Raw genomic sequence first — 14,091 nt, 5'->3', positions numbered from 1 at the left:
AGCAAGAAGAGGAGCAGCAAATCAGGAGCATCCAGTGCCTCTTTGACAATCGGAGACCCAGTTCAAGAAGACACCGAGTACGAGACCGAGGAAGAAGAAGAACCCACATATGAGCACGAATCCGAGTTTGAAGACGATTTAGCTATCACTATGGCCAATATCGATGAAGTCCCCATGGGGGAATGGAAGAAGAGGATGCGCGATGACACCGGCCCGGGACTTGTGCAGCCCGTAATTCCCACAACCGCTACTTTCGAACTAAAGGGCCATATTCTCGCTCAACTCAAGGAGATTCCTTTTTATGGGAAGGACCACGAAGACGCCTACAAGCACTTGGATGAAGTAAATGATGTGGCTGACTACTTCAATGTACAGAATGTTCCATGCGAGACCCAGCTTCTCTGGATGCTTCCAGTCACGTTCAAGGGTGCTGCAAAGGATTGGCTCAAGTCACTTCCTCCCGGATCGGTCACCACATGGGCCAAGATGAAAGAAGAATTCATAGACCACTTTTGCCCACCTTCCACAATTGCTAAGTTGAAGAAAGCCATTGCCAACTTCAAGCAACAACCCGTAGAATCTCTTTATGAAGCTTGGGAAAGTTACAAGAGCTTGCTTAGAAATTGCCCACACCATGACCTCAATAGCCAACAAGAGGTCTCCCATTTCTATGATGGAGTCAATGTCACCACAAGGCAATTGCTCGATTCACAAGGCCCGCTCACGAAGAAGGCGCCCCCGATAATCAAGGAATTAATTGAAGAATTCTCTAAGCATTCTAGAGAATACCACAATCCAAGAAATGAAGTAAGTCGGGGGGTAGTGAACTCGGAAAATGATAGCATGGCGGCGGTGATAGCCAAGCTCGATAGTCTAGATAGAAGGATGACAAAAATGGATCAAACAAACCATGCTATCCGAATTGGATGTGAGAATTGTAGAGGGCCCCATCTCACAAAAGATTGTGATTTGGATGAAAATGGAAACAAGAAAGCTCAAGTGTTCTACTCAAGTGGCGATCGATACGACGAGAATTGGTGGAAACCGAATAAGGAATGGCTCCCATACGAAGAGTACCAGAAGGCTAAGGAGGAGAAATACAAGCAGAATGAGAGGGGATTTTATCAAACTGAAGAACCGGTAATGGAAAAGAAGCCCGATTTAGAAGAATTGTTCATTAGATTCATAGCCGCGTCCGAAAAGAGACACAATGATCACGATGTTGCAATACACGAGACCATAAATATGCTAAGGAATCAGCAAGCATCCATTCTCAACATTGAGAAACAGCTGGGACAACTTGCACATCAAGTGAACGAAAGAAGATAGGGTCAACTTCCAAGTAACACCGAAAACAATCCGAGAATGGAGAATGTGAGTGCAGTGACTTCCAGCGATGAAGAAATTTTCACACATGCATAGAGGATCCAATAGGAAGACAGAAAAGGCAGAAGAGTCGGCTCCAGCTAAACCCGACCAGACTCACCGAGTCCCTCTAATGGACACGACGAGTCCATGCGTTAATGACAAAACTGTCATTCCCTTAAAGCCATGTAATCCCCCTTTGCCATTCACAATCAGAGCCATGCCTGTTGAAAAAGTTGAAGCTTATAGAGCTTTTATGGAGCATGTTAAAGCCCTACAAGTCAATGTGCCATTTGTAGAAATGATTCTTAAAACGCCCAAGTACTTCAACTTACTAAAGGGTCTCTTTGCTGCTAGGAAAGATTTAGCTGAAGTCACGGAAATAATATTGAGTGAGTTACCCGAAAAGAAGGGCGATCCGGGAAGTATCATAATTCCGTGCCAATTTGGAAATGCACTTGTCACTCAAGCGTTGACCGGCTCGGGTGCAAGCATCAACCTGATGCCTTTCTCTTTCTTCAAGAAGCTGAATTTACCGGAGCCAAGGCCGGTAAACATGAAGATCCATTTGGCAGACAAGACAACAATTCATCCAAGAGGCGTTTGCGAGGATCTTCTCATTAAAGTCGACAAGTTCATCTTTCCAGTAGACTTTGTGGTGCTTGATATGGAAGAAGACCCCGAAATTCCGATTATTTTAGGGAGGTCATTTTTAAACACCACATGTGCATTAATTGATGTATGTGAGTCTACACTAACGTTGAGGGTAGGAGACGAGTCAGCAATATTTAGAGCTTTACTAGAGATCAAGCAAGAAAAGGAAGGAAAAGAAGAGATCTCATTTATCGATTTGGATGATGAGATACTACAAAAGAACTTGCACTTTTGCAAGAAGAAGATCCAAGCAAGTTTTTGCTACCTTCTGGAGAGGATGGAGATGTTAACAGGGACTTGGAGGAGATAGAAAAGCTGCTGAAAGGAGCCGACTCAGAAAATACAGTGGAAATGGTGAATTGCGATCCGACTCACCGAGTCACTTTCCTAGACTCGACAAGTCCAGTCGAAATTGCCAACAACTTGGACGACTTAGATCTGCTTGTTGTTAGTTCTCTGCATGTGCTGGACATGGATGTTTTTCCTCATTCCTTAGAAGAACAAGCAGAAAAAGGAAAAATGGATATTGAAGTTTGACACGTTCATATAGCATGTCTTGATGCAATCCCGCTTGAAGATGAGATAAGCATTGAAAAAGAGGAGAAGGCAAGGGATAGGAGAGTTCATACTGATCAACCATTCATTACCAAACCTAGAGCACGAATTTTCACAAAATATGAAGTAATTAAGTTTGAGGAAAAGGAGATGCAAGCAAAGGTGAAAAAGAATGGGGTGAAGAAGAAAAAGAGGAGAATGGAGTTTCAAGCAGCTGAGGATAATGTTGTAAGAAAGAAGAAAGAAGACTTAAAACGGGCTTACAAAAAGAAGATTCACACTTACAAGACAAAGTACAAACCACAAAAGATTAGGCGTGCGTTCCCGATGCTGGAAGATAACGAGACGTAGATGGGAAGGAGTCCAGCTAACGACTCCTTAAAAAGAAGCGCTTGGCGGGAGGCAACCCGTTATTTAGAGTTTGCTTTCTTTTATCTTTTTAGTTTTGTTTAATTTTCGTTTTTAGGAATTTAATCTTCCAAATCGTCGGAGATGTCTGCTTGAGAGTGCGTATGGACTAAGTGTGGGGTGGATTAAATTTTTTTTCTAAATAAATGGCAAAATTATTTCATTTTTGAATTGTTTGCAAGAGACTCGCCGAGTCTGACCATGACTCAACGAGTCCATTTAGATTTCAGAGAAGGATAAAATCGCGACCAGACTCGCCGAGTCTGATCCTGACTCGACGATTCTGTTTTATTTACAGAAAAAAATAAAATTAATTTTTACAACCGGTAATTAGGGTTTTATCCCTAATGAAATCAGTTTTTCCCCCTTCACTCGCCGTGCGCCTCTACTTTTGTTCTCTCTCTCAAGCATTCATCAACTTCTTCATCTTTTCCTTCAAGTTTGTCAATTTCCATCACAAAAGGTACTTAATTTCTTTCTAAATTATGTTAAAGGCATGATTTTTAGATGATTTAGGGTAGTAATTTCATAGAATACCCGATTTATGAGTTATAGTGAATTTCTAGGGTTTTGATTTTACATCAATTATGTTGTTTTGGATGGTCATTTCTCCTTTAATACATCTTAGGAACATCCCTGGACAAAACCCTTGAAGTAATTTTGAGATTTCGTGGTTGAATTTTGACAGACTCGCCGACTGACTCGCATAGTTCTTGCGACTCGCCGAGTCGTTCATGGACTCGACAAGTCCAGTCGGGGACCCAGGAGTGACCTAGTTTGATGATTTTCTATGTTTTCCGGGTTATGTGTTCTCTGTTTTGCAGGGACCATGTTCAACAGAGGTCAAAGTTCCAGTGGACGCCAAGGAGATTTTCTTTGGTTGAATTTTCCTCAAATCGAATCAGCTTCAACCATGACGAGATGGAAGAAGAAGTTAGCTGAAGTTAGAAAGAAGGAGATCTACGTGCCAAACAGAGTTGATTGGGATTGGTTGCAAAGTGTGCGATATGAAGATGAGTTGGCTCCTTATCTTTTAAAGGAGTTTACTTACGAGGGCGAGACGATGGTTTGCGACGGGTGGAGCAGGGTCTTTCGTATTCAAGAACCGGTGTACCGGGAGCTTTGCCAAGAATTTTTCTCCACGGTATCTTTTCGTGGAGGAGATGATTGCTATCACTCGGCAAGTTTCAGTTTTTGCCTTGGGGGCAAGTTTCATCAGTGCTCCGTTGTTGACCTTGCTTGTCAGATGGGTATTTATGACCGACCATTGGTCTCGACTGCTATTTTTCGCGCCCTTATGGAACGCTCTCACAAGGTGTTCCCCGATGGTGTGATGAGTACGGGTTGGTGGAACACGATCGCCAACAAGTTGTACATTCCAAATTCGGCCCAAGAGGGAAGTATTCGGTCGCCCACGCACCGTCTCATTCACCGCCTTATCTCCACTACCATCAACCAATGAAAGGATGATGACAAGGTTTCCAACCTTGATGTCTTTTACTTATGGAGCATTATCACACCAGACACTTTTTGCAACATTCCGTGGTGCTTGACTTCCTATTTGGCGGAGGGTGCGGTCAAGGATCGCAAGACATCAAAAATTAATGGTGGTATGTTTGTCACCCGGCTAGCCAACTCGTTTGGGTTGATGACCCGTGGTGCGTGGAATTTGATGACAGTGATTCCTACCCCTCCATTTAATCCCATTCTTTTCTGGAGGGCTAGGATTATTGAGGACTATGGTGGTAGTCATTATGCTATCCCGCATGATGATCCAGTGGTTGGTCCCGAGGCGCCGGGAAGGAGGGTTAGACCGAGGAGAGAGCGAGATGTGAAGAGGAGCCGCTGGTGATTCCGGTGGATAATGAGGAAGTGCTAATGGATTGGTATAATATTGAGATGAGGAGAACGCAATATCAAATGGCAAGGAGTCTCAACTTTAGCAACCAATCCCACATTCGACTTTTTGACCACTTCCATATTCTGCATATCGATGGTGGTAACTTTCCATATATTCCATCTTGGGATGAGGTGATCAATGCAAGAAGGAGTGGCGCTGGTGGAAGTGGAGTTGCGCATGATCATGATGATGAGGAGGAGGATTAGTTTATTTATGCTTTGTTGAACAATTTTTATTTTGTTTTTGTTTTTGTTCTTATTTGGTGTGTTTTGGGATTTTTTAGACTTTTACTTTTATGCTTGATGTTTGATTGCCTTGATGATTTTCAGAATTGGATTAGGAATGCTTGCATAGATGGGTTTAGAGTTGTAGAGAAAAGAGAGTTATAAAGAGTGAAAGAGAGTCAAGAAAGGGTGGTGTTAGAGTCAAGGTGTCGAGTCCGGTCCTTAGGGACATGAGCGAATGAGTCTAGAAGTAATGAGAAATTTTGATGATTTATTAGAAGCTGGAACAAATGCAGAATGCCATTTTTTTCATCCAACGGTCTACTCGTCGAGTGCACTTAACTGACTCGACGAGTCGCCTTGTATTCTTACATATTCGAAGCTTTCCGCGACTATACTCGACGAGTCGCATATATGACTCGACGAGTCACTCATTTTTATACCAAAAGGACTACTGATTTGATGCTACTGAGTGTACCACTTGACCATATATTCTTTTCTATCGATTCCTAAAGATCTTACACTATTCTTCCTGCTATTTGGAGCTGCCACATGAGATTTGATGCCCAAGACATGGATGAGCTGTTCCCATGGCTAAAGTCAATTGAAGATGGAGCTGAAGAAAAAGGTTATCAACCTATCGACTGCTACCCTAAGGGAGTTTGTTCCAATTTCCTCTATATTTGCATTTTTATTTTTTCATAATATGCAATGAGGGCATTGCATAAAATAAGTATGGGGTAGGGGTTGGTCACATATTAGAAATTGTAGAGTTTTAATTTAGGCTAATTTAAAAAAAAATATTGTTGCATACCAAAAATATTACTTAGGTATTAATTTAGAAAATTTTGGTAAAAGCAAATTAGGATTCCATGTTAGAGTTATGTTGATAATTGCATGAAGACCCAAATGTTTAGTTGAGCCTATGTACGTTCTAGTGCATTTGTGGCCTCCTTATTCTAGTGAAATCATGGGACAAAAACACGACCTCGCTCAGCCCGAAGGATGCAATATGTTTAGCATCGTGTACCAGAAATGTATCCAGGAAAATTATTATCGTTAGCCAATAAAGGTTGAGGTTGAGCGCCCCTGCTTAAGCATGTAGGGTTTTGAGTGAAAAAAGAGAGGCACATGTAAAAAGAGAGAGAGAGAGAGAGAGAGAGAGAGAGAGAGAGAGAGAATTGCAAGAAAAGTTTGAAGAATTTTGGAGTAAATAAAGTGAAGATCAACAGATCAAAATTTTGAAGAAATTCAAAAAGTGAAGATACCAGAAATCAAACAACAAAGGTGGTGAACTTAAAGAAATCAAAGATCAAACTATCAAGGAAGTGAAGAATTCGAAAGAGCTCCATAGTGGTATCATATATTGTAATTCTAGATTATGTATGCTTGGGTTGCTCAACTAAAAATACTTTGAGGGTAAGAGGTTTTCTGCGGATGGATTCGGAGGGATGCATAAAATGAGCATAGTTCGGGGTGAGTGGGCGAATGTTTATGAGGATTGTGAGTATTTGGAGTATGGGGGGTTATTAAGAAAATTTTAGACACAAATGTATGCGTTGAGGTCTTGGCATAATGGTTGGGTTGGATTGGAGTTGTCATATATGGTTCTAATGTGTTAAAATTCAGTTTTGCTTAGGGGCAAGCAAAAGTCAAGTGTGGGGTATTTTGATATGTGCATATTTAGTTCATATTAAGAGTAGATTTTTATTCATTTATTACCTAATTTATTGCATTTCATGGACAAAAGGTACTTAAAAGTGTTTGAATCATATTTGCAGTCCAAAAGGAAGCAGGAGAAGCGGTAGAGAGCTCGAGAATGGAACAAAGAAGAAAAACACTAAAAACAACACCTACTCGGCGAGTAGGGTCGACTACTCTGAGAGTCCAAGAGAATATTCGAGAAGATAAAGACTCGGAGACCCAGAGACTTATCGCATACGGGGACTGAGAGATGGACTCGGCGAGTCGTCACCTGACTCGACGAGTCGATTCACATATATAAAGATAACTTCTCAGATCGACAATGGGGAATTCTGGAACCATTCTGGAGAGATTAGCTGCGATTGAAAAGTCAGAAAAACCCTAGAGGACGAAGATACAAGCTAGAATCCAATTCCAAAGAAGATTTGAGGCAAATTTCATCATTCTACTTAATCTTTTGTTTTTCATTATGGTTAAACAATTAGAATTTGTTTGTTTGCTGTTATTTACTTCAATCATGAGCTAAAACTCATAAATTTCTGTTTGGGGATACAAAATTGATAATATGGTTTGATTATTGGTAGGATTAATCCAATGTTGGTGATTTTTGTTATTTTAGCTTGCTAAAGAACCTTGTGTGTGAATGATAATTAATTTTCTGTTAATAGGAAGGTAATTGAATAGCATGAACATCTTTTGATTATCAACCTCGTATGCTATGTGACCACTTTGTCATATGTCTAGGATTAATGAACATGAAACTAGAATTAATAAGAAAATTGAGTAAATTCATGTGTGAGCTTGTGTGATGACCATCAACAAGAAGTTAATTAAAGGACCAAATTAGTTAACTATTGCAAGTCTAAATTAACCCGAATAATTAATCTAGTGAATTTAATTAAATTAGACAACTGATCACTGTTTAAGTTAGTTTATTTGCTAAGGTTTAGTGTAGTGAACGCGAATCTAATCACTTGAATCGGTAACCAATAAAAGAGTTAATCCATTGCACCATTACCTTGAAATCAACCATAGGATCAATTGAGTTGAACTAAACAAAAGTTCCTTCCCATTATTGAATCTAGTTAGTTCTTTGCTTTCCTAGTTTTTAGATAGTTAGTAAGTTTCTAGTCTTGTAAAACTAGAGAAAACCCCCTACTTATTAATTAATTTAGATAGAATTAGTTTTTAGTTTTAATTTACCGTTCCCTGTGTTCGATACCCTACTTATTTAGCTTTACCACAATTGATAGGTCCACTGCCTTTGTGTGTTTATTTTTATTAAAGAGTAGGTTTAAAACTAGTTGAGATTTACACACATCAGACACTATATGAGACGATTACCCACCTACTGGTACCAGCATACTACTAACCCTATATCCTAAAACACAAGGATATAAACTGTAACACATAGTACAGTTAGGAAACCCACCTAAAATATAGACCCATAAACATAGCAACGCCCTCACTCCCTATATCGATCGCCCTTGAGAGCCGACTGGCAACAGACAAAGATAGACCCTTAATCAATAACCCAAGTCCTTCAAGTTTGACCCAAAGTCAAACTTGTCAAAAGTCAATGATCAACGGTCAACAAAAGTCAACGGTCAACCAGGTCAATGTTCACCATAACGTTGAGACCTTTTGGTCACGTCGTTAGCATATCAGAACAAAAAAGTCGACAAGAATGGCCTCTCCATGTTCTAGCAATCCCTTGGCCACATTGTAGATCCCGGCATAGTGATATTGCCATATTTATACACATTTTTAGGCAATATTTTAATACATTTTTATTAATATTTTGGTTATATGAAAAGATATATGATACTTATGAGATTGAATTGAATTTTACAGCCAAAAGGAACACTCTTGAAGATAGAGGATCCAAATGGACATGAATTGGAACTTTGGAGGATGGAAGCTTTAAAGAAAAATCCTTACAAAAAGCCCAACTCACGATGTGGCCATCACAATCACGATGTGGAGTGAGTGTTCTAGAAGATAAGTGCACAGGAAGTCAAAGTCATTGCCCGATAAGGATTTACCTTAAAGTCATGACGTGAAATCCTAGTGCACATCGTGAAGAACGAAAATTCCCAAAACTATAAATATTCATTCACTTTCACGGTTTGAAAAGGCTTGGAAGATTTTAAAAGAGATTTCTGGAGAAGAATCATTCAGAAAAACCAAAACTCAGCGCTTCAGTAAGGAGAATTAATTGGAGCTTGAGAGATTGAAGATCATATTCACATTAGTTTGGTAAACTTTGATTATGTCTTTTATTATTGAGATTTTGTTCATGATTTTAGCCATGAGTAGCTGAATTTAGTCGCTTCTATTTAGCTAGATTAAGCTTTAACACTGTGGATTAGTTTATTAAATTATGGATTTTAGTTATTGGTTATGAGCTTGTGTTTGATTAGCTATACCTAGCATGTTAATATTTGATAATTTGATTGCTTGAATTTAGGTTTTGTGTAGCTTAGTGAAAATTAGTTTAGTGACCGACCCAATCCTAGATAAGTGATAAAAGTAATTAGTTTAGCTGTGCTGGAGAAGATAAGTTGTGACCACAATTGTGTTTATTTGGATAAATCTTACATAACTTATCTACATTATATAACTGATTATGTGTTTTCTGTTGTATGAACATACATAGTTTTACATGAATTATTGAAAACATTAGTAAATTTGGACTTGAATTGCTAATAAAATAATATTTGCTAACCAACATTAATAATCCATAATTAGTATCTAGCCATATAAGAGAAGTGGATTCGAACTAAATGGAAGTGTTCTTAGTAATTGATTGAAATTGTTAGTTTAAGAGTGTAAGTTTGTCAAAACTTGCAAAATTAGATAAAAACAAGTTTAACTTTTTCTTAATTTTTAGGATAATTTAGTAGTTATTAGGTTAATTAATTCAATCAGTTCCTTATGTTCGACCCCAACTGACTTTACTATGATATACACTTACTAGGTACACTGCCTATAGGTGCAATAATAGATAAGTAGTTAGGTTATAAATTTAAATCTAGATAAGGTATAGTCTGCACCACATCATAGAGTGCCATATTTTTCATTAAGGGCTTAATTCTTACATATCTAAACCCATAACTTCAAATTTACTACTTTTCAATAACTTAATGCATAAAATTTCCAACTTTATCCATTAGGACTCCATTCTAAGGCTAGATCTACACTGCTAAATCTATTAAGTCCTTAGTGGGGCCAAAAATTATGTATGGACACAAGGTGACTCCACCATGGCTCTTTTTTCCCATTCTTCAGAACATATAGACCATAAGGAGCCATAGTAAGCTCTGAAGTTCCTCAAACTCAAAGGGTATCCATGGAAGGGACCAAAACCACCAAAATATGACCTAAAACTTGAATCTAGAAGAATAAGTGACATGGTATGAATTGTATACCTTCAACAACTCAGAAATATGAAGAGAAAGCTAGTTCTAAACTTGCTCCTTGATCCCGTTCACCGTGATGAACCTCTCTTTTCTCCAAGATTCAGCAAAATCCAAAGAATAAGCTCTAGATCAAGAAATCAAGCATGGAGGCTAAGGTTTCATTTGGAAGGGTTGGAGGCTAAAGAGGATGCCCTTAATCTTGAGTTTAGGTGCTTAAATATGGAAGAAACCCTAAAAATCATGGGCTTGGGCTTCAGGATTTTCCATGTCGTCTCATCCCTCCTTGCCATGTAGTAGTGACCATCAGGCCTTGAATCATGAATTATCCATGCCACATCGTGGTACCCCATTAACCATGTCGTGGCATAGGGTTTTTTTTCCCAAAAACCTTAATTCCAATCCCTCAAGCCTCAACCAATCTATCTTGAAAATCGGTTGTTACAATTATCCCATACTTAAATTAGATTTTGTCCTTGAAATTTGTCCTTACAATTTACTCTTATAACACCCTTCTAACTCCTTGTGAGTTATTCAAACTCGATTCCTTCAACACGATTCGAGGTCACTTCAAATGCTATAATCTGCAATCACCGACAAAAAGGGTTCCAAAATCAGGGTCATAAGCTAAACCCAAACGGAAACTCCCAAATGTCGAATCCACATTCAATGCAGCATACCTTCTGACACTGATGTTGAGTCCATATTTAACGAGAAATACATGACCCTATGAAGAACGAACACCAACATATCACCACTAACCTACAATGAGCAAAACTAACTCCCTTGACCATTCCTTGAAAATTTCAAATTTATCTCTAACTTCTAGGTAGACAGAGCCACCCAATATGTCACCCATTCTTACCAACAGCTCACATACCTGATCTAACCGAGACTTCCTGAGCTTGCGCCATATTTCAAATAACTAAAGGAAGGAAATCATAACCAATGGCATAGTCGTCAACCTCACACACAGACACACAAAAGAAAGCTCCAAACAAAAGACCAGTAGGAAAAGGATAAACTAACATATACATCAACCATGCTTACCGAATTCTGTAGATTCAATATGTCCATGATTTCCCCGGCCACGCACCAACCTAATGGTAAGCTAAATACGGAACCCACAGCCGACCGCTATTATTGAGTACCTCGAATACAAATGCAAAAGCAGAACCCTGACCAAGAACCAAACAAACATGTACTAAACCAGCTTACCTGCCCTCTCCGCTCTAACAGACTTGGCAACTAATTATAAGAATAACAAATAAAACAATATATTTCATCACTGCCAATGGGTCTATTCCAACCCAAGTGAATGTTACGACCCCAACCGTAGTCTTAGAACATTCCTGCCACTGTCTGTTTCATCCCTCATCTCTCGCATTCACCCTGATCCGTCCCCCACTAGCAAAAACCACATAGCCTAACCTAGACACACACACACACACACACTAAACCCATGAAAACAAGAAAATATAGAGAGGTCAATTTGAAAGTTCTAAGTCTATGTCACACCAACACTGTGGTCTACCGAGCACTTAATACAGCCGCAAATGCACTCTTTTATATAAGATAACAAATAAGTAAAAGGAAAACTTTCATAAGAAAAACTTAATACATAATGCCAAAATTAAAATAATTTGGAAACATACCCAAAATCTACGATGTCGCCGCACCTGAATCCTCTACAACAAACTGGTAAGCTCTTCCTTCCTTCTTAGGCACTTCATCCCTCCCTGGCGTACATCCGACATCTACCACGCTAAAGGTGTAGGGTTATGTACTTCACCAAAAATGAGAAGAGGGAAACAGGCCTTGACATTGCCCACCTTATTGCAATGAAAACAAACTCGTGCACTCTGCCCGCAATCCCTACTGAAATGACGCTCGTTACCACATTTGAGGCATGAAAAAGATCGATACATTCCATCATAAAACTTCCCACACTTTCCATAACCAAAACTTACCTACTCTACTTCTCTAAATATCGAGTCAGCGAACTTACACTGCTTGGCCTCTGGTTGCGACCGCTCTGAAACTAGCCTCTCCTCTCCCTTTTTCTAGTTCTCTAACTCAATCTCTCTCCTTCGGGCATTCGATTGCAACTCAACCAACCTCTGATATTAGGTGTTTTCCATGAACTCTCTAATCTCGGTCTTCAACATACTCAAGTATCAGGACATCTAAACCTACTTTGAAGTAGCATATTTCAAGTAGAAAATGTGCCTCTTTGTAAACATCTTGGTGATCTCTATCATCGACTCAATTGTTTGCTTGAGCAACAAATATTCCTATGACAATCGCTCTCTATCCACGAGTGGGACATACTTCCCCCAAAACATCTCCAAAAAACTGTTCCATGTCACTACGGCTCAATTTGCATGCAGAAAGGTCTGGGTTACAAACTCCCACTAATCCTTTGCTCCCCAGTGAATAAGGTTCAGCGCAAACTTTACTTTCTAGTCCTCATGACATAAAGACATGTAGGAACATCCCTTTATGTCAGATATACATCTCAATCTATAATCGGGTTCTTGTTGCCTCTTATTTCTGGAGGCTTTGGATTACTGAACTCCCGGTAATTCATCCGCCTACCTCTCTGAATTCCCACAGCGGCGACGTTCACAGTGGTTAGGGGCACGTTTAAGTTGGCGAATCGGCGATTCCATGCTGTCTGAAGAAACCCTAAATTTCAAGGGTTTGCACCCTATTTAAACCCTCTTATCCGCCCCCAAGCTCGCCCCCTTCACCCTCAGAGCTCTATACTTCGTTCAAGCCTTGTTCCTTGTGAGTTTGAAGCATTTTGGTGTGTTTTCTTGAAGACTTGGAGAGGGAAGGAGAGTATATCAAGAAGAGGAGGAGGAGGCCAGGCATCTTTGTGTTATCTTAGTGATTTCCTTGAGGTATAACTCGATTTCCCTCTGTTTTCATGCTTATTGTCCCTTTTAGCTCCATGAAAGTCCTTCTTGAGCCTTTCCCCAAGCTTGATTGTGCATTATGGTTTGTAATAAGTTGTTAGCCTCTAGATCTAGGCATGATTGAGCTCCAGGAGCTTGGATCTACTGCCTTTATGGATCCATATTGCATGAAAGCCCTAGATCTACTCTTTTGGTGCATTTTGAGCCCTAAAACCTTCATTGGTGATTATTTACACGTAAAGTTGGAAACTTTATGTGTTATTCATGCCCTAGAAACCCAGATCTATGAATGGCATGAGTTGGATTCAAGCAAGATCGAGTATATAGTTTTTGCATGTGACAGACTCGGCGAGTCGTTCATCGGACTCGGAGAGTCGAGTCGCGAGTCCCCGAGTTTTCCCCCTTTTTCGTGTTTGCGGGGTGGAGTAGTGAGTCGTGGGATATGACTCAGTGGGTCGGAAGCCAGACTCACTCATGAAGTAACTCGGCGAGTCAATGCCATGACTCGGCGAGTTCAAGGCAATCTTCTTGCCTCAAGAACAACTCGGCGATTTGTTCATAAAACACGGCGAGTCACAGCATAGAGTGTTCTTCGGATAAAGATGAACTCGGCGAGTAGGATGAAGGACTATTGGCCTTGGGTTTAGAAGGAAAACTCGTCGAGTCAATGCCTAACTCGACGAGTAGAGACGGATTTATGGTCAGACTAAGGGACAGGGATTCGGCGAGTTGGCAAGCCAACTCGGCGAGTCAGGTCAACTGGCAGTTGAGTTTGACTTTGACTCTTGGCTTGATTAAGGGTAAATGGTCATTTTACCCTAAGGACTATTAGTAGTGTTTGACTGAGTGTTTTGTGGGGATTATAGCCGGAGGATTTCTGAGGCAGCAGCTACACCAGACAGTCAGTTCCCACGCGGATCAACAGCTGCTTTGAGGTGTTT

The 14,091-nt window shown here is 40.0% G+C and overlaps 1 non-coding gene across 1 annotated transcript; it reads right to left on the bottom strand.

Annotated features, from left to right (window-relative positions):
- Window positions 1-534: 534 nt before the first annotated feature.
- On the bottom strand, window positions 535-641 carry LOC111902426 (small nucleolar RNA R71). Its single transcript, XR_002853772.1, has one exon. It is a non-coding gene; the product is annotated as a small nucleolar RNA R71 (small nucleolar RNA).
- Window positions 642-14,091: the final 13,450 nt, after the last annotated feature.

Source organism: Lactuca sativa, chromosome 3, assembly GCF_002870075.4.
Source record: "Lactuca sativa cultivar Salinas chromosome 3, Lsat_Salinas_v11, whole genome shotgun sequence".
NCBI classification, from domain to species: domain Eukaryota; kingdom Viridiplantae; phylum Streptophyta; class Magnoliopsida; order Asterales; family Asteraceae; genus Lactuca; species Lactuca sativa.
This window is presented reverse-complemented; position numbering and strand designations above follow the sequence as displayed.